General features: G+C 35.6%; 1 pseudogene; it reads left to right on the forward strand.

The window, feature by feature from the left end:
- The first annotated feature begins 846 nt into the window (after nt 1-846).
- LOC135078110 (uncharacterized) lies at nt 847-18,454 on the forward strand (annotated as a pseudogene).
- The last annotated feature ends 696 nt before the right edge of the window (nt 18,455-19,150 follow it).

The following is a 19,150-nucleotide window of genomic DNA, read 5'->3' on the forward strand; positions in this document are numbered from 1 at the left end:
AATCAAATTAATTGAATTTTTGTGTCCTTTGACAGAGTTTCTTTGAAATAACACAGAAATGCAGTAAAGGGACGCACTGTTCCCATATAAAAAACCTATATAATATTGTAAATACCTACTCGTCGACGTTTTACTAGATGCATAATAAATTCTATTAAATACCTAGACCACTTGTAATGGAGTAAATAAAAGCCGCGGTTTATAAACATGTTTTTTAACATTAGCATACATTGAAACTGTTTTATTTTCTACTAGCTTTTGCCCGCGGCTTCACCCGCGTGAAAAGTTTGTCACAGAGCGTCATAAATTATAGCCTATACAGGGTGGAAAGCTAGAAACTTTGAATTTACAGATAGTTCAAGTTATTCTGTAAGATATAATTGATACCGTTTGAAACAGCTCGTGAAGCACGTTCAGGATCAGTAACCAGCTTTTTGATATATTGTATAGTTTAGAAATGATTGAGTGAAATCACTTATCGTTTCCACCCTGTATGTTATTCTGGGTTATAAACAATAATACTGTAAAGTTCCATCAAAATCCGTTCAGTGGTTATTGCGTGAAAGAGTAACAAACTCATGTTAACATCCAGACATCCATACAAACTTTCGCATTTATAAGTAATATTAGTAGGAAGCAGGATACCTTTCTTTTACTACTTATAAGGTAATATTTTATATTATTATAAGAGAATTGATTTCAGAAAACTTTAAAAGTATTTTCTGGACGTGCTTAAGTTTTTTAGACAAAAAATACTTTTTATACACGTTGTTATTGTAACGCTAAATTCAGCGGGCCGGCACGCATTTTAAAGGCGTGTGTTTACACCATTTTCGTTGGATGCATCAAGTTAAAGTTTTTGTATGAACCAGTCACCGACATACGGTGGAATCACTCAGTCATGGACAGGATATACTTCACTGTGAACGGAGTGAAGTGTTACGGTAAGTTTTTGTTTTTTAATTAATCAAGGATTTTTAATTAATTTGAGGAGATGTTTAACGAGATAATCAGCTTTGATGTTGTTGCGGTTATTTATGTAACTTTTGTTTATGTTATTAATTTTTAGCATTTTTTTTTTGTTTTGTTAAGTTCGATACTAGACATAAAAACTATCTATGCGGTAAAAAATAAATATCCAGTAAAAATAAATATTAATATAACTAAGGCAGTGGTTAGAATATTACGTGAATTATCTATCATACTTATAATAATTGCACTGCATTATTATACCTACACTTTTGCGAGGAAAAATAAAATAAAAAAATATAAACATAATTATCAAGTTTTGTGTCATACGTAGCTATAACTGTAATTTAGGGATAGAAATGTTAATTTATAATATTGAGCCAGCATTCTGGGCACCATGTCGCGTTGTTTGGACAGCCATTTAGGACGTATTATTTTTTATTTGTAAATATTTAGTCTGTGTTTCAAACATTAATATTGAATGAGTACTATTACCTACTATGTTGAAACATTGAATTCAGAATGCATTAATTAATAATTTATTTCAGTGTCATGTAGTTTTTACCCTTGCATTGATAAAATGGTGTTGCAGCGTAAGAATCAGTTCAATATTGGTTAACCAATGTCCGTAGGTTAATGGTAAGAGTAGGCGTGTCGTAGGTCGTGGGTTCAATTCTTACCTATTAAATGAAATAAAAAAAAGTAAATATTTTTATGTTCTTCAATTACTCGAAGTTTCAGAACCCTGAAAATACGCATTTGTAAAATTTATTTTCCCAATTTTATACGTCGATTTTAACCAATTTAGATGATTAATTTTTATTAATAAAAGTCACGATATAGTTTTCTAAAATTTTAAACTTTTTTACAACTCGTAATAGTTTTAGATCAGGCAGATTCCTGTCCTTCAAAAAATTAGAAAATTGCTTGTGATATTTTATTTTATTTGTTTAACAATGTTTGAGCAGCATTTAATTGTACATAAATGTGCAGGAAGATATAATTCTTTATTTATGTGTGAAGGTTATAATATGTTATGCCTTTTCAATGTTAACAACAAGGTTAAATAAAAAGCAAGTAATAAATAAATTTAAGTTAACTCCAAAAAGTGCACTCAAAAGTAGAAAAATAAATTGCATTAACAAAATGTAAAAGTTAAAAAGATAAAAGTTTTATTCTCGAGGTAGAAATAAGTTAGGTAAGTAGGTACAAATAATTATTTGTTAAGGTAGGTAGTATTTTTTTTTACAAGAAATACAATTTACAAGGACAAAAAATTACACATGCGTAAACTCGTGTAACAAAACGTAAACTAATTAACACTACAATAGCACAATCATTATTTTGTAATTAACAATTAGTTGGCGCAGAAAATTCATTGGGGGAGGTCTAGGCAGTTGACGTTCTATGGGTGAAATGATGATGATAAATTAATAGGTTAGCTGCGTGGAGTTAAATCTACATTTTTGAAAAAACATTTTCATTAAAAAATAGTCATTAAATATGTAGGTATAGGTATAGTCTGTTTTATGTTTGGACATTGAGAAAGCAGCAGTACAGTTATACAGATCATACATCAGTGTGTACTAACTGTAGATAACTGCTTTCATAAATTCTAGACTAGTTTGTTGAAACTGGATTACCCACTGGAAATGATGGACAAAAAATGAACTTCTACTTGTGTTGTTGCGATCAGATGACATATTTTTGTAGCTAAATCGCACTTAAATTGTAATCTTTTATTTATAAAAATGAATCGCAAAATGCGTTAGTAAAAGCTCATGAGTTATGCGTTAAAGATGCCTGGACCAATTTTACCAATTCCTTTTTTTAATTTTCGTTGAAATCCAAGGATGGTTTTTAAGAAAAGAAAAATTCGAAAAATTTCCGGAAAAATCCCGGAAGAAACTGCGAGTAGAAAGCTAGTTATTAAATAAAAGCCGCCACAGTATGTTCATTAATGAACTAATTTATTATACCTACCTATTACAGTGGGATGCGAGGTCAGCTCTCATGTGACATTACTGGACTACTTGAGAGATTACCTGGAGTTGCGCGGTACTAAGTACATGTGCAGAGAAGGTGGCTGTGGCGCATGCATAGTGTCTGTAGTCAAAACACCTGGTGCCGCGCCAACCTCCGTTAACGCTGTAAGAATACCCTAATTTAGATATGCATTTGTTTTAACGCGGTTACAGTACGCTTCCCTTTACTAATTAATTGGCAATTGTGTACGAAAGTAACCTTTTTGTGACTGTGAGAAAACAATGTTACTTAACTTTCAAATGACCTTAACGGAATTTTGCTGTCGTTGGTATATTAAGCACAAATTATTATAATTATATGTATTGTATACCATTAATGCTGATGGTGGATCCTTGCGATTATTAACTGTGTTTTAGTTTTAGATGCAGATAAGAAAGTTTAATGACAGTTTCAGCATCGATTTAATTAAATACTCCGAAAAATGTGAATTCAATTGGATGATCCAACAGTATAATGAAATGGTTTCTCTTCCACAGTGCTTGGTATCGATAACTTCTTGCTACAACTGGGACATCACTACCATAGAAAAGATTGGGAACCGGCATGACGGCTACCACCCTATACAGAAGACCCTTGCGGAATACAATGGTAGTCAATGTGGGTATTGTTCTCCAGGATGGGTTATGGCTTTATATAGGTAATTATGAAAGTTATCCCATCATAGTAAATAAATTAAATAAATAATCTTCATCGTTGACAACGGTTGGCAAGTTCCATTCCAAAATATCAATTTATACTTATCTTTAGGCACTAAGTTAAAACGTGGTATAGGTACCGTAGGTACTTGATTGATTTCAAATAAAATGTAGGTAGGCATGCCTTTGAATTTCAAAAAAAGAAAAGCATCAAGTTGTTTTTTTAACTTGAGTTGTAGGTCGAATAATTTTTAAGACATTTGGGGTCAGACAGAATGATGTCTTTTGAATTGAACTCGATATTTTTTTCTGAATTGATTCAACTTGGAAACACAGAACTTAATAATATGACGGATACATGCGCCATCAGATCGTTATCCTCAAAATGAAAGTGCAGTGCGTTCGGTCAGTGCGCGAGAGTGCCCTGATTACGGGTTCGACCTCAACCGGTACTCTGTGGTCACTTAAAAGTGACACCATAATTTAAGCCCTAAAGCATTTCTCACAGTGGATGCGTTCTGCGGTCTGCGTTCAAGTAAAAAACCAGCACGTACCTGTCAGTTTGCGTTCTTTGCTCATGCTCGCCCTGTCAGATCGCAACAATACAAAATATGTTTATGTATAGAGATTGACAATGTTGTTCAAACATGATGTGGGCTGCGTCTACTTTAACCTGACAGACCACAGAACGCATCCAGTGAGGCAAATCCTGAGCTTTTTGGTAGTAAAATAATTGCGATCAAAATTCGACTGAATCGTAGGAAATAAGTAAGAAATATGCTAGCAAAAACCAGTCTTATGATCCACTGTAAACTTCTTATGATTATGAACTGATTTACATACCTAATATACAAGTGCGAGTAGTTCGAATCTTTGGCGTCATAATACCGTGTATTTTTACAGCCTTCTGCAAAGTAAAAACAACCTTACCATGTTCGAAATTGAACAGTCATTTGGCAGTAACGTTTGTCGTTGCACTGGATACAGACCCATTTTGGATGCCTTCAAAAAATTTGCAAAAGATGCACCGAAACGTATCAATTTGGCAGATATAGAAGACATGCCCAAATGTAAAAAGAACGGATCGCCATGTACTAAAAAATGTACCGATGAAGACGATTGGTGCGTTATTACAAAAGAGGATTATCCAAACATATTGGAAATTGATTTAAAGGACGGCAAATGTTGGTTCAGAGTTTTATCGATTCGTGATATATTTGAAGTATTTAAAAGAAGAGGAGTTGAATCGTACATGCTTGTTGCTGGGAATACAGCAAAGGGTGAGTAACTAACTCTATGAGTCCTTGCAGACTACAGAATTTTTGTCGACAGATAGTTTGGTCGAGCTGTCAATCAGCGTGGACAAATATGAAAGTGCGCACAGCACCTAGGTACACTGATTTGGTACCGGCCGGGCCAATTCATCATTCAAATAAGAAGCGGACGAAACTATCGGCCGATAAAAAAGTTTGTAGTCTGCACGATATGTAATAAATAATGAATGTATAATAATTTAAGACTTTATGGTTTTCCTTTCATTTGATTTATCAAGTTTGTTAAAGAGATTTCATCCTTATACTTAACCCTAACGTTCGATGCAATAAAAATACAGGATGTAATTTTTGACAGATTTTAGTTGGTTCGATACCCGGATGTGGCATGCAAATTTTTACAAATCTTTGAATCCAGTTCTATTTCTTTTCAAAAATAAAGGAATGTTTTCTTTGACTAACATTTTCTATCTACCTACAGTATTAAGAGTACTTTCCCTCCAGGTGGCATGACAAAATTCCACCCTGAATAAAAAGTAGTTTAGACTAAGGAGGAGGTGGGTGTAATAGAGTCGTAATTTTTTTCTGCTTTTTCAGGAGCTTATCCCATAGACGACTACCCTTCAACATTGATTGACATAAGCGGAGTATCGGAATTAAAAGGCTGGCAGAAGGACCAGAACTTAGTAGTGAACGCAGGGACTACACTGAGTGAGCTGTTGGACATATTCCAAGCCGCCAGCACAGATGACGATTTTACTTATATGAGTGCATTTTATGATCATCTCCGATTGGTTGCCCATATTCCTGTTAGAAATGTAAGTAAAATATGTTTTTACAATAGGATTACAATAGAATACACAATACAAAGTATGTCTTGTATTCCTACTAAGTAGAACTTTTTAAATAAAAGAGATACCAAATAAACGGTTTGCCCTGAAGAATTAATAATTTTCGAGTAATAACAACTTTCAGTTTCTACCTATTGAGTTAAAACATCACTTATATTTTATTATTGAGACGCGACGGATACGTAAATTACTTACGTGTGTACCAGTTCATTGATCGTTTGAATGGTGTTAATGATTGTAAATTGTTTATTTAATCACATACAACTTTTTTTTGTGCGTCAAATTAAACAATGTCGTTTTCCTTCCAGATTGGCACTATCGCTGGAAATCTCATGATAAAGCATAAACATAACGAATTTCCTTCAGACCTTTTTCTTCTTTTTGAAACTGTCGGTGCCCAATTAACGATATGTAAGTTCAAGCTAACAGACGGCTTTAGACAACCCATAGATTTTAGTCGGTCGAAGTTTGGTAGGCTTCCAGTAGGTATGAGGAATCGGCTAATACTGATTGATCAACAGGCAGACTAAACTATCGGCCGACAAAAAGTCTGTACCTCTAGCACGAAAAACTTTCGACTTCGAATCGTTTGCGTATTCGAATCGCCATCTAAAGATTTAGTACGGATACTACAACAGCGCCCTTGTGAACGTGTCGTAAAGTGAACTTATTAGTAGAAAGGGTTGCAAGAAACTTATTTTGACAATAAAAATTGTCACGTTACCGTTTAATTCGAAGGTTGAGTATCGAATTTAGTCGAATATGCAAAAGATTCGAAGACGAAAGTTGTTCATGCTAGAGGTACTGTAGTCTGCGGGAGTCTTAACATTTGTGTTTGATTTGTTTAGTAACTTAATATTAATTTATTTTAGATCCACGACGGGGATTCAAAAAAACTGTGACAATGCAGGATTTCTTGAAAACAGACATGAAGGGAAGCGTCATTCTCAATGTTCTGTTACCTCCGTTAAACAAAGAATATAGAGTAAAGACATACAAAGTAAGTACCTACATTCCATTAATATCGATGATTTTATCTTTGTCACAATTAATAATGTACACCCTTTCTCACGTTTTCGTGATTCGGATTTTCGTATCCGATAGAAAAATCATTTTAACATGCTTTAATAAATTAATTTCCCAGAAAGAACCTCATGATTCTGTGTGTGTCGTAACACACTATATTTTCAACAGTAGGTACGTGGTGTAAGTGACCTAAATCCGTAGGTATTTCACAAGTGCAAGATAATTGCTATATGTGCGTATACATTAATAATGATAATGTATGTACACACTTAGATAATGACTTAAACCTGCTTTCAAATTTAGGCTGTCAGGCATGATACACATAATGAATTTTAATTGAAACGTTTGTTTGGAATTTGGCATAAAATTATCTGAATGTTTTGCCAATTTTGTTGCATTTCATTGGAAGTTCCTTTTATAGTAAAATGACACTCGAGTTCACGATAATGCAAGCGTTTAATTTGTCCCTCTATTGAAAATTATGCGATGAATCCTTCGCTCAACATTGAATCAATCATTGATAGAACAAGTTTATATTGCCTGAACTTCACAACCTATAATTTAAATTTATCTACATCATCTAATAAATTTTAAACCCAAAGGTTAACTGGCAAAGAATGTCCAATGGCATGGTATGAGTACCACTATATGGCAATAAGAATAAAGCAGGAAAAAGTCCTTTTCCTGCTGAAGCACTAAGCATTTTCCAAGCGTTTGGCGTTTCGGGACCGCCCGATGCTCCAAGTCACCACGCGAACGCTTGCCTTTAAAATCCTGACGCAGATTGTTCAGGCAGCGTTATCGCTAATCTAATTAAGAGTAGGCGCAGACCATCGATTTTTTATCGGCCGATAGTTTAGTTGGGCAGTTGATCAGATGGAAGTGCGCACATTACACCGATTCGATTTGGCCGATTCTTCATACAATTTAAAATCGGGCACAACTATCGGCCAACTAAAAATCGGTGGTCTGCGCCTAGTCTAAATGGTTGGAAAACGTCAGTCAGTCGGATTACGGTTTTTTAAATAGCAGTATTGTTTCATAACGCTGTCTTCACCTCCCGCGACCGTAGATAAATCCCGCATCCAGGCACCTCCCGCGACCTTCACCAGATCGTCGTCGACCTTCACCACCTAGTGGGGGGCCTGCCTACATTACGTCTTCCGCCACTTGAGAACTTTTCTGCCCCAGCGGCCATTCTCTGCGAGCTATGTGCCCCGCCCACTGCCACTTGATTTTTTGTCGGCCGTTTGGGGTAATGGTTCGGAACGGACTACTATTCCGTATGATCCCGAGTTCGATTCCGGGCTGGGCAGAAATTTAAATGATGAATTTTAATTTCTGTGATGAGGCTAGGTGTTACTATGTATGTATAATAAGTGTATGCATTTACAAAAAAAAGTATTTAAGTATGTTTATATCCGTTGTGTAGTACCCATAGTACAAGCTTTGCTTAGTTTGGGACTAGAAGCGTAGTGTAAAATGTCCAGGGATATTTATATTTATTTGAGCAAAATATGTATCAAATTGGCGATAATTATCAAACCTACATAATCTATTCACATTTAAACCGAATTCGCAGTTAATTGACGTCAATTATCTTTAGGTAACGCTCTACTAAATTAATATTGACATTCTAATTAGCATGAAGATGAAATTATTGTAAGTCGAGAAATTAGATCAGATGAGGTAAATTTTGAATAAGTAATGATGTAAGTAAGTATTTATTAAATAAGCTTCGATAATTATTTAATATGGTGTTTTGAAATTGAACTGAGATTGTTATTATTAATTACAGTACTTTATTTCTCTAGATCTTCTTTCTTTAGTAAAAAGAGAAATAAAGCATTATAGTGCTAATTAACTAAAGTCTTTTGTATGATTTGTATGGTTAAAGACATTCATGTAGTCACGGTAGCTATAGTCATGTTACAATAGCTTCAGTTACATATTGTTTGCTTTATATCCTAGAGATGAATAAACCTTTCATTAAAATGATTTATGTTAACGTCTTCGTCGTTTATACAGTGCGTGACATCCTCAATACTACATTTTATACTGTATATTATTTATCTTCTGTCAATCATGCATGTAGTAAACAGCTGTCAATAAATACCCAATTTTTTTTTCAGATAATGCCCAGAGCTCAAAACGCCCATGCAATAGTAAATGCTGGTTTCCTCTACCGCATCAGACCTTCAGACAACATTCTGAGGCAGTGCAGAATAGTCTACAGTGGACTACAATCTCCATACACTAGGGCGACCCTCACTGAAAAGTACCTGTTTGGAAAAAAGATCTTCACCAATGAAACTCTTCAAGCAGCATTGAACATTTTATCCCATGAACTGGTCGCGGTGGAAAATCCACCGGAGCCTAGCCCAGCTTATAGGAAACAGCTGGCTCTGGGGCTGTTTTATAAGGTTTGTATGTATTATTGTATTTCAATGAACCTATTTCATTGGCCATTGTACAGGTATCGCAGCGAACAACTGTTAGGCCTCACTTCAGAAACCTAGGTATACTCACCCTGCCGTCCATAGTAATTTACCAGGTAGCTATATACACGCGCGAGAACCTGGACTCATTTGTGAGACATAGGGATCGTCACAACTATAATACTCGCTTCGCCGAAGCACTAGTATCGACTGCAGGTAGACTACGAAAGTCTGACTCTTTGACGCACGTATTGGGGCCTAAAGTATACAACCGATTGCCTAAAATAGTGAAAGAAGCGGTATCAATCCATTCTTTCAAATTTCAATTAAAAAAGTGGTTGATCGAGCAGGCGTTCTATAAAATTGACGAACTGTTTGGAATTTAATTATTATTGACACTGTTACCCACTATTTTTTATTTTGACATTTAATTGACATTAATTCTATTTGTATTATTAATTTATTTGGACATGATGTGTATTTCTTTCTTATTAATACTGCAATTGTTTATTATTAATAAGAAAATATATTGAAAATTTGACATGTAATGAACATTATGAATAAATTTCTTATTCTTATTCTTATTTTAGATCAAACTCAGAAAACATAACCTACGCGTAACTTAACGGCTATGCCACGGTATAGGGCGTAATTTAAATGCGTTATTTTTTTATTCTGACGCGAAAAAGACAATGACAACAAAAATTAAAGAAGGATTAGAATTGAGCACTTAAAATTAGATGAAAAATATGGACTAATGTTCTGTTCTGTTGATAAATCCATTTTCTGACGCAAATACTTCGCATAGATAGATACTATAATGATTAGAAATTAAGTGAAAAACATGACCTAATTAACTTATCTTAAAAATACGTCTTGTTTTGTACGATTAATGCATTTTTCTGACGCAAAAAAGGCTTTAGGTACCTATTTAGATAACAGTAGAAAAATAGATGACAAACATGGACTAATTATACTTGTTTGTAAAAGATACGGAAGTATCTTTTCTGACTTAAAAAAGGCTATTAATATGTAGATGAAACTCCTATGATAACGGATATTCGTCGTAGAATTGAGAGTTCATTAAAAATTAGATGAAAAACATGAACTCATTAAGTTGCTCAAATGTTTTGCTTCTTATCAAGTCAGGTTGCACTGCACATATAAGATAGAAAAGGCAAGCATGACAGATAAAAAGGCATGTGGGAGTCGGGTCAATCGATGTAGGGTTCCGTACTCGTCTTTCACACATAGGTACACCTTTCATCTTAATAGTATAGCCTAAATAGGTGGGCATTATAATTATTGTAAATACATACGACATTACTTATTTTCAAGTACCGTTCACGGTTCCATGTAGTCTTATGATGGAACTCTAAAAGGCAGATAATTATTATCAAGAAAATGTTAATTCACTTGTTTCATCTGTTTGTACAAAAACAGGTATTTAGGTAAGTCACGATAAAACATGTTATCCAATTTGTAATGAAATTGTAATTTTTAATGAATGCAACTAACAATGTTTACCATCTGTTTTTAAAGTGTTATAAGGCGTAATTTGTTCGTGAAAATATTATAACTATCAAGAGAAAAAAAAAAGAGCAAACAGTTTACAAACTCACATATTTTATAAGTACAGTCAGCCAAAAGTGGCCAAAAGTTGACAACACAACCTCATTCCAATTGCAACAAACACGTGTTGCCAACTTATTAATTTGACGCTGACTGTTTTATTTAATTTGTTATTATTTTTACAATGCCAGCACATTCTGTGTTCGTTCTTTTTCAGAGCCTACTTGCACTTTGCCCCGAGTCGATTCTGAACCCTCTCTACAAATCAGGGGCAACCAAAATACACGAAACGAGACCAGTTTCCGATGGCCGGCAGATCTTTGACACCAACCCGTCTGTGTGGCCTCTCACCAAGCCACTGCAGAAAGTAGAAGCTTTGGTAGGTGTGAGCGAAAGTTTTTAAATAATCTGCTTACCTTCAAACACTTTGAATCTAACATCAAATGATATTAATATTTTAAGGGAAGCAAATAGGTAAGAGATGACTGCTTTTCATACTGGTTTTGGTGCATTGAAATTCAAGCTTCAATACACCATACGACAAAATTATCCTGGCGTTTTGTTTCGAAGCGTAGGCAGTTTGCGTTTATTAGAGCTTTTTGGATTGAATAGAGGTACTGGGTAGGCTGAAGATTGCGAGAAGCTCCTGAATGTGGGCGGTGTGTAGGACCGGTTTTTGTGGAGATCCTTAGGGCTTTTGTCCAGCAGTGGACGTCGTTTAGTTGAAACGAAACACACCATGAAGTACTAATCTGCAGGAGGCTTCAATATCCGTAATTTTAAGTTAAATGAAAATCAAAATGGAATTTGAGAACTAATTCTAGTTTTGTAATTCATAAAGCTAAAAATGTTATCTTACAGATTCAATGCGCAGGCGAAGCACCGTATACGGAGGATTTGCCTGCATTCCCACATGAGGTGTTTGCCTCATTTGTACTCTCGACAGAGGGTTCTGGAACTATTATTAACATAGATCCTTCAAGGGCTTTGGTAAGGCTTCAATAGATACGTAATGTTTAAATCATATCAAATGATATGAGTATACGATTTGATTTAAATTTGCAGAGTGAGCCAGGAGTAATAGCGTTTTATTCAGCTAAAGATATCCCAGGATTGAATTCTTTCACACCAGCCGACAGTGTCCTTTACTCCTCCAACGAAGAAGTGTTATGTAGCGGCGCTATTCAGTATTACAACCAACCTATAGGGATAATAGTAGCTGATAGCAGACATTTAGCTGATAGAGCTGCTAAGATGGTTCATGCTACTTATAAAAATGTGAAGAAGTCAATACTTGATGTAAAAGAAGCAAAGAAAGATCCGGATCGGTTGACGCAGTTTGCCTCAAATGAAGCAACGAATACTGGCACTGATATCGCTAAGACGTTCAAAGGGGAGAACACGATTTATTCTCAGTACCATTTCACAATGGAGACACTGGTCTGCGTGACTCGACCAGTAGAGGATGGTGTTGAAGTTCACAGTGCTACTCAGTGGATGGACGGAACGCAAATCATGATATCGCGAGCGTTGAACTTAGATTCAAACAGGTTAGTTATAAAAAGAAAAAAATATTAATCAAACAAAGTTCATACTAAACGAGCACAGAGTTCAAAGTAGGGTCGATGGCCGGATAGGTTGGTCGATTTAAAGGTACACGTAAAAGTGCTCCTAAAAAGACAACCTACTGAAAATTAATAATTTTGTGGATTTTAGCAGAAAACAGCTTTTTTATTAGTGAAAAAACTATGTTTTTATGGTAGCACTGCATCTTTCCTTAATATCTCAAATATCTTATTTCAGCATAGATGTTTACGTCCGAAGGCTGGGTGGTGCGTATGGTATAAAGATATCGCGCTCCACCCAACTCGCAATAGCAAGCAGTCTCGTCGCGGTAAAACTAAACCGTCCCGTAAGATTCATACAGGCGCTCACCACAAATATGAGAGCAGTGGGAAAAAGATTACCTTGTTCCACTGACTTCGAGGTAATTTATTTATACATAATTATTGGTTAAATAGGACTTACACAATTTCATTGAATTATCTTCAAGAACACAAATAATCAAGTATTTTATTAAGAACATGATATTTTGGCCACTTTATTTTAAAGTAGACACAAATTTTTCTTCAACTCAATTTGTCTTACTAAGTAACTGCTATTATATTTTCACAGGGATCAATTTTATGTAACATTTTTCTAAAAACGATGATAGAGAATTTTCACTATCGGCTTCTAGAATTCATAATAATATAGAGTATAAACTTAGCATAAATATGTTAGATAAAATATCCGGGAATTAACAATTAGGATAACTACCTAAATACAATAATAATTATTGGAATTCAAAAAATATTTTACAGGTGAGTGTGAACAAGTCTGGTGTCATTCAACACGTGGATTACAAATTTTATTCAGATCAGGGATACAAGATTAATGAAACTTTCTATTTGCTTATGAGTGATTTATACTACAATCTTTACGACAGTTCCCGATGGACCTTCAAAGGATACAACGTTCTGACTGACACCCATAAAAACACATGGTGTAGAGCGCCAGGTACTTTGAGATTTTACATATAATTTTTTTTTTAAACATATTTACATTATTTCAATATTTTATGATATTCATTTCTAGGAACATTAGAAGCCGTTGCTATGGCTGAAAATATACTTGAACGCATTTCCTACGAACTAGATCTTGACCCTGCTGAAGTGCGTATTGCAAATGTAGATAGGTACAACAACACATAACGATATAATAGAAATGTATCAGACATTAAAATCCAAATCTGACTTGACGGAAAGAAGAGCTGCAGTACAGAAATTCAATACTGAAAACAGATGGAAGAAACGAGGCTTAAGAGTTGCTTTCATGAGATGGACTCCAGTAGGAGGCTTGATCCTGGACGTGAATTTATCAGTGTACCATGGTGATGGCACTGTTGCCATCACCCATTCTGGAATAGAAATGGGTCAAGGAATAAACACTAAAGCAATCCAGATTGCAGCATATTTCCTCAAAATACCCGTCGAAAAAATTAAAGTTAAAGGCAATAATACTATTATTGGACCTAATGCATTCATCAGTGGTGGCAGCCTTGCATCTCAAAATGTTGGAATCGGAGTACAAAGAGCATGTGAAGAATTAAATGCTAGGTTGGCACCAGTGAAAGAAGCAACACCTAACGCGACATGGGAAGAAATAATTACTGCTGCTTATAATCAGGGTATCGATCTTCAAAGCCATGGTTTCGTGAATTTTTCAGACGCTCAGAATTACAACATATACGGCGTATGCTTCGCTGAAGTTGAAGTTGATATACTGACTGGTGAGCATGAAGTGCTGAGGGTAGATTTGTTGGAAGATGTAGGAAGGACCGTCAATCCTGAAGTAGATGTTGGTCAGGTAAACATTCAAGTCTTTTTTTATGTGAATCCATTGATAAAATTAGTAAATTCATTGTGATGTTATGAATGAAGTAAAATAATTATGTTAAAGTTTATTTATTGATTTATTATCTATTTTTGGAGCCGCTAGATGCAAAGCCATCAATAAGGGGAAATTGATAATAATGAGATTAATAACATTCATTTTTAGATTGAAGGCTCGTTTGTAATGGCCTTAGGATATTGGACTTCTGAGAACGTGGTAAGAGATCTGACGACGGGTGAAATTCTGACCAACCGTACTTGGAACTATCACGTGCCACAGGCGAAAGACATACCTCGTGATTTTAGGGTATACTTGAGGAAAAATTCTTACAGCAACGACACCATCCTGGGAACCAAATGTAAATTGATACATTTTAATTATTAACTCATAACCTATCGCAGTCTTAAGTTTAGATTTTTTATTCGCTTTAATTTATCTATGTAAGGCTGAGTTGCACCACCTAACTTTGACCGTAACTTTAATGGTTCTGTTTTTTGTATGGAGTTTGACAGATTTTTGACGTTTGTCTAAGTTAACGTAAGATGGTGCATCCCAGCCTAAGAGTTTTATGCAATTCGTAGGTCCTGCCCACTGCTTTCTTCTTAAGAGGTCTTTTTTATCCTTGATTTTGCCTTGTGGTTTTACTATCTGGATTGTACCTACTTATTCAATTTAAAGTTTCGGGTCTCTTTTAAAATAACTTTGTTGCGAAATTATTGGTGTTATGACAATTACACAGTGTATACGTAGTCTGTACTTAACAAATTATATTTATTTTATTTGCAGCTGTTGGCGAACCACCGGCGTGTCTGGCAAACGTAATAACGTATGCTCTAAGAGAGGCCATTACCTCAGCTCGTTACGATATGAAAATACCCAAGACTCAATACTTCGAAATTGGTAAGATCATTACCACTTTGATACTGTTCGATGTTTCAATTACATCGTACATCAAAACTGGCATATTTGAATGACTTTTAAATCAAATTAATTACTCATGCAACAGATAAAACTAATAATTAAATTGTATAAATGCAAATCTTCGGCGACAGGCGACAGTGTAGAGACGGCGCGGCGCCGTGGCGTTCCATACAATTTATCAATGATAAAATATATTATGTAGTTATCACTGTTAAGTGATTTTTGCAACAAAACACTTTTATAAAGGCAAACATAATATACATACATGGTGTGGTTTTGTAAAACAACGCCCATCTCAGGGGTGATAGCACACATAAAAGTAATTACAAGAAAAATATAAATAAAATTATAACTATTACTTCATTAGTAAAAAACCTTGTTCAAACGTCTCCTAAAACTTTCGAGAATGCGCTTGTTACCGCCCGCACCACTCCCGCTTACCTCGCTACACCATAGGGCACATGTGGCCGCCGCCCCGGGAGAGCAGGGGCCTTTCATGGATTTTTCAATGAAAATATAAAATCAATGAGATTATGAAAATAAAACAGTGTTGTGTATACTACCACCCCTGAGACTGGGCGTTGTTTTACAAAACCACACCCTGTACCTATTTACCCTCCCGACGTTGTTTATTATGACGTAGTGTGGTCATTTTGAGACAAATAAATACTTTCTATTCTATTCAAAGAAAGGTAGCCCGCTTAACACGCGAGGAGTCGATTGTCAAATTGTATGAAATGCCACGTTTAACTTACATTATGCCAAGTTACTCTAGGAGCGGAGAGAAAATAATCAGGACCTATCTAATTATACTTAGTCGGGTCATAATATCTGTCACATGTTTATCCCAACTAATATTATAAATGCGAAAGTAACTCTGTCTGTCTGTCTGTCTGTTACGCTTTCCCGCTTAAACCTCGCAACCGATTTTGATGAAATTTGGCATAGAGATAGTTTGAGTCCCGGGAAAGAACATAGGATAGTTTTTATCCCGGTTTTTGAAACAGGGACGCGCGCGATAAAGTTTTTCTGTGACAGACAAAATTCCACGCGGGCGAAGCCGCGGGCGGAAAGCTAGTAGTGAAATAATTGATAGTATATTTGTTTTAACGGTAATCATTTATATACCAATAGAAAGGTACTAAAACAAAAATTTTATGCTTATAAAAAATATTTCAAATTTTCCTCGCAATTATGAATACAAGGGTTCAAACTGCGTGGTCAGTGGTCTCTAGAAACACGAGCGAGTTTCGTATCAATATCGGCGGCTGGTTTAATACAGGATGCTTTGAGGGACTCCAAATCAGTATGAAGCATAGAGCAGGCCTTCCTCTCTAAATGTTGCCGTATTTTGTAATCCAACGGATTAGAGTCTGGACTGGATGAGGGCCAGACTTCGTGCCGGCTGAGGTCAATTTTACGTCCTACGAGCGGGTTTTGCGCGCTTTTCGGTCTATGAGCTGGCTCAGAATCCTGCTGGAACTTCCAGTGTCTGTTATTGAGCATGGTATGTGAAAAAGGTTCCATAAGCTTTGTGAGAACTGAATTTTGATACAGAATGGCATTCGTTTTTATGCCTTTCGTACAAAAAATACCTCAATAAAGCCCAATTTTGAGACATGTTACCAAACCTTGAGTGACGATAAAAACTGGCCTAGCTGGACAGCCGAAATTAAGCTGGTGCTTCTTCATTGATGTACGCATCCAACTTACCATTTTGTTTTTTTGTAGCTCTCCTCCATGGTAAAAAAAAAATTGGAAAAAAAAATTTAAAGGTACTTTTTTCCCGCGTACCGCTTAATCAAAAAGTGGGATTTCTTCAATCTCAGGTCTTTTAAACGCGAATCAAAGTAATTTTTGATTTTTATTCAAAAAGTTTGAAGCCTTGATTCTTCATAAATACCAATTTCACCCTGGTTGTGCTTAAGCCTACCTCCAGGGCAGGCAAAGTCTGCTAACGCATGGAATTTTTTTGAGTTCGCGCCTTCGCAGCTTTTAACGCTGCTGGAGTCCTAACCGTGCAAGGACAATTACTTTTGTTTTGCGTCTTCTACACTTAAAACTTCATTATATCGTTTGATAAAACGATAAACGTAATATTGATATTTAATTCAATTTTTTCAGCACAATTGGTGCGTAATCGCACCAATGCAGCGTGACAACTGATGTTCGGTCTTCTTTATGCGTCCACTACATATTTTAAAACAAATAAAATTAAAAACATTGCACATTGCACGTGTACATTTTTAATTTCGTTAAATATTCTAAATCTAATTTAATAAATATTTTTGAGACCTTCATTCAAAATTCAAAAGTTATGATCATGTGACAGAACTTATGACCAGACTAGGTACTTTCCCACCACTGCAACTCCTGTATAACTAGGATCTAAAGCTTGGCCTCCAATGAAACTCAACCAGTGAAGGTTTTATTTTCTTTTTCAGATGGATCTTGGACATTGGACAAAATATGCATGTATTCAGAAACAAAATTTGAGAATTTTAAGTTTACGTAACTACTTACATCCTTATTTTCATTAATTTTAAGAGTTTGTGTACCTTAATCCTTCAAGGCCCGCGAATCTAGACACAATAGAATAATCAATTGTTATGACATTAAGGAATGCCGTCTGGGACTCAAGCGGTTAATAGATAATATAAATATTTATAATTCTTCAACTATGTTGTATTTAATCAACCGAGACCTATTATTTATGTGGGATTGTTAGCGGAAGTATCAATAATTTAACACTTCCATTTTTGATCGTCCATAATTATACATAAAAAAACCGGCCAAATGCGGGTCATGTCACGCACATTGTAGGGTTCCGTAGTTGCCTGTCGTTACCTCAGTATATTTAAAAGGGCGTCTTTATTTTCTAACTTAATTTATTATTTTTGACCTCTAGTATAACCCCTTTTAACGAATAAATTTAGTACCTATCCCAATCACCCTGTATTATACCTACTCGTAATTAATTAAGTTTATGTTCACAACTTTAAATATTTCTTCTAAAGCTTTTTATTAGTTATGCTAATACATAAGTCGAACGAATCACTCTTAAAAGAACTGATCTATGTTTTTCCGTAAAAGTTCATAAAAATCACACGATAACAGTCTTCAAGCAAAACCACGGACTCATGACATGACGTAACTATAGGGGTTCCTTGTAAGGACTACGGAACCCTAAAATGGCCTTGTCTTATTCGATGTAGTTAACTAAGTAAATATTCAAACACGAGCATGTAATCAGCAAGGAAATTAAGGCATTTAAATAAATAGAATTTGTACTGTGTGTTTTTTTATTAAAACTGTTTGTAATTAGGGATGGGTATTGCAGGGATTTCCCTTTATAATCCCTATTAAATGTATTCTTATATCTATGGAAATACAATTATCGAGTAGGTTTTTGTTTATAGTTTATGACTTGTTAAACCGTTATTATCTTAATCTTAGAAAGTATTTTGAGTGATATCAGATTAAAAAAATATCCAAAAATTTTTGAATTATATTATTTACAAAACTTTCTCTCCACTGTTAAATTAAGTTATTTTTAATTGTGTAATATTACACTCGGCGCTGCTCGCTAGTTCTGTTATTTGAACTTGGCTTGATACGCTACCGCGTGTTTAGATTTTGGAGATCATTGGGGGAGGTCTATGTTTAGCAGTAGACGGAGTAGCTGAAATTATGACGATGGTATGCAATACGACCTCTAGCTAGGGCAATAGTGTATCAAATCAGTCAGCAAATAGATGTCTCTATTTGTTTGTTGCTCTTGCACACGAGACACGACGCCGCCGCCGCGCCGCCGCCGCGCCTTTGCACTGTTTATACGCGCCGCGTGAAGACCGCTGCCGCGCCACTGCCGTGCCGCCGCCACGCTGCTGGCGAAATTATGCTTTGACGGCGGCGCGGTGGCGGCGCGGCGGCGGTTTTACTCGGCGCGTATGAACAGTGTAGGGGCGCGGCGACGGCGCGGTGAC

The sequence above is a fragment of the Ostrinia nubilalis genome, chromosome 14 (genome assembly GCF_963855985.1).
Source record: "Ostrinia nubilalis chromosome 14, ilOstNubi1.1, whole genome shotgun sequence".
Lineage (NCBI taxonomy): Eukaryota > Metazoa > Arthropoda > Insecta > Lepidoptera > Crambidae > Ostrinia > Ostrinia nubilalis.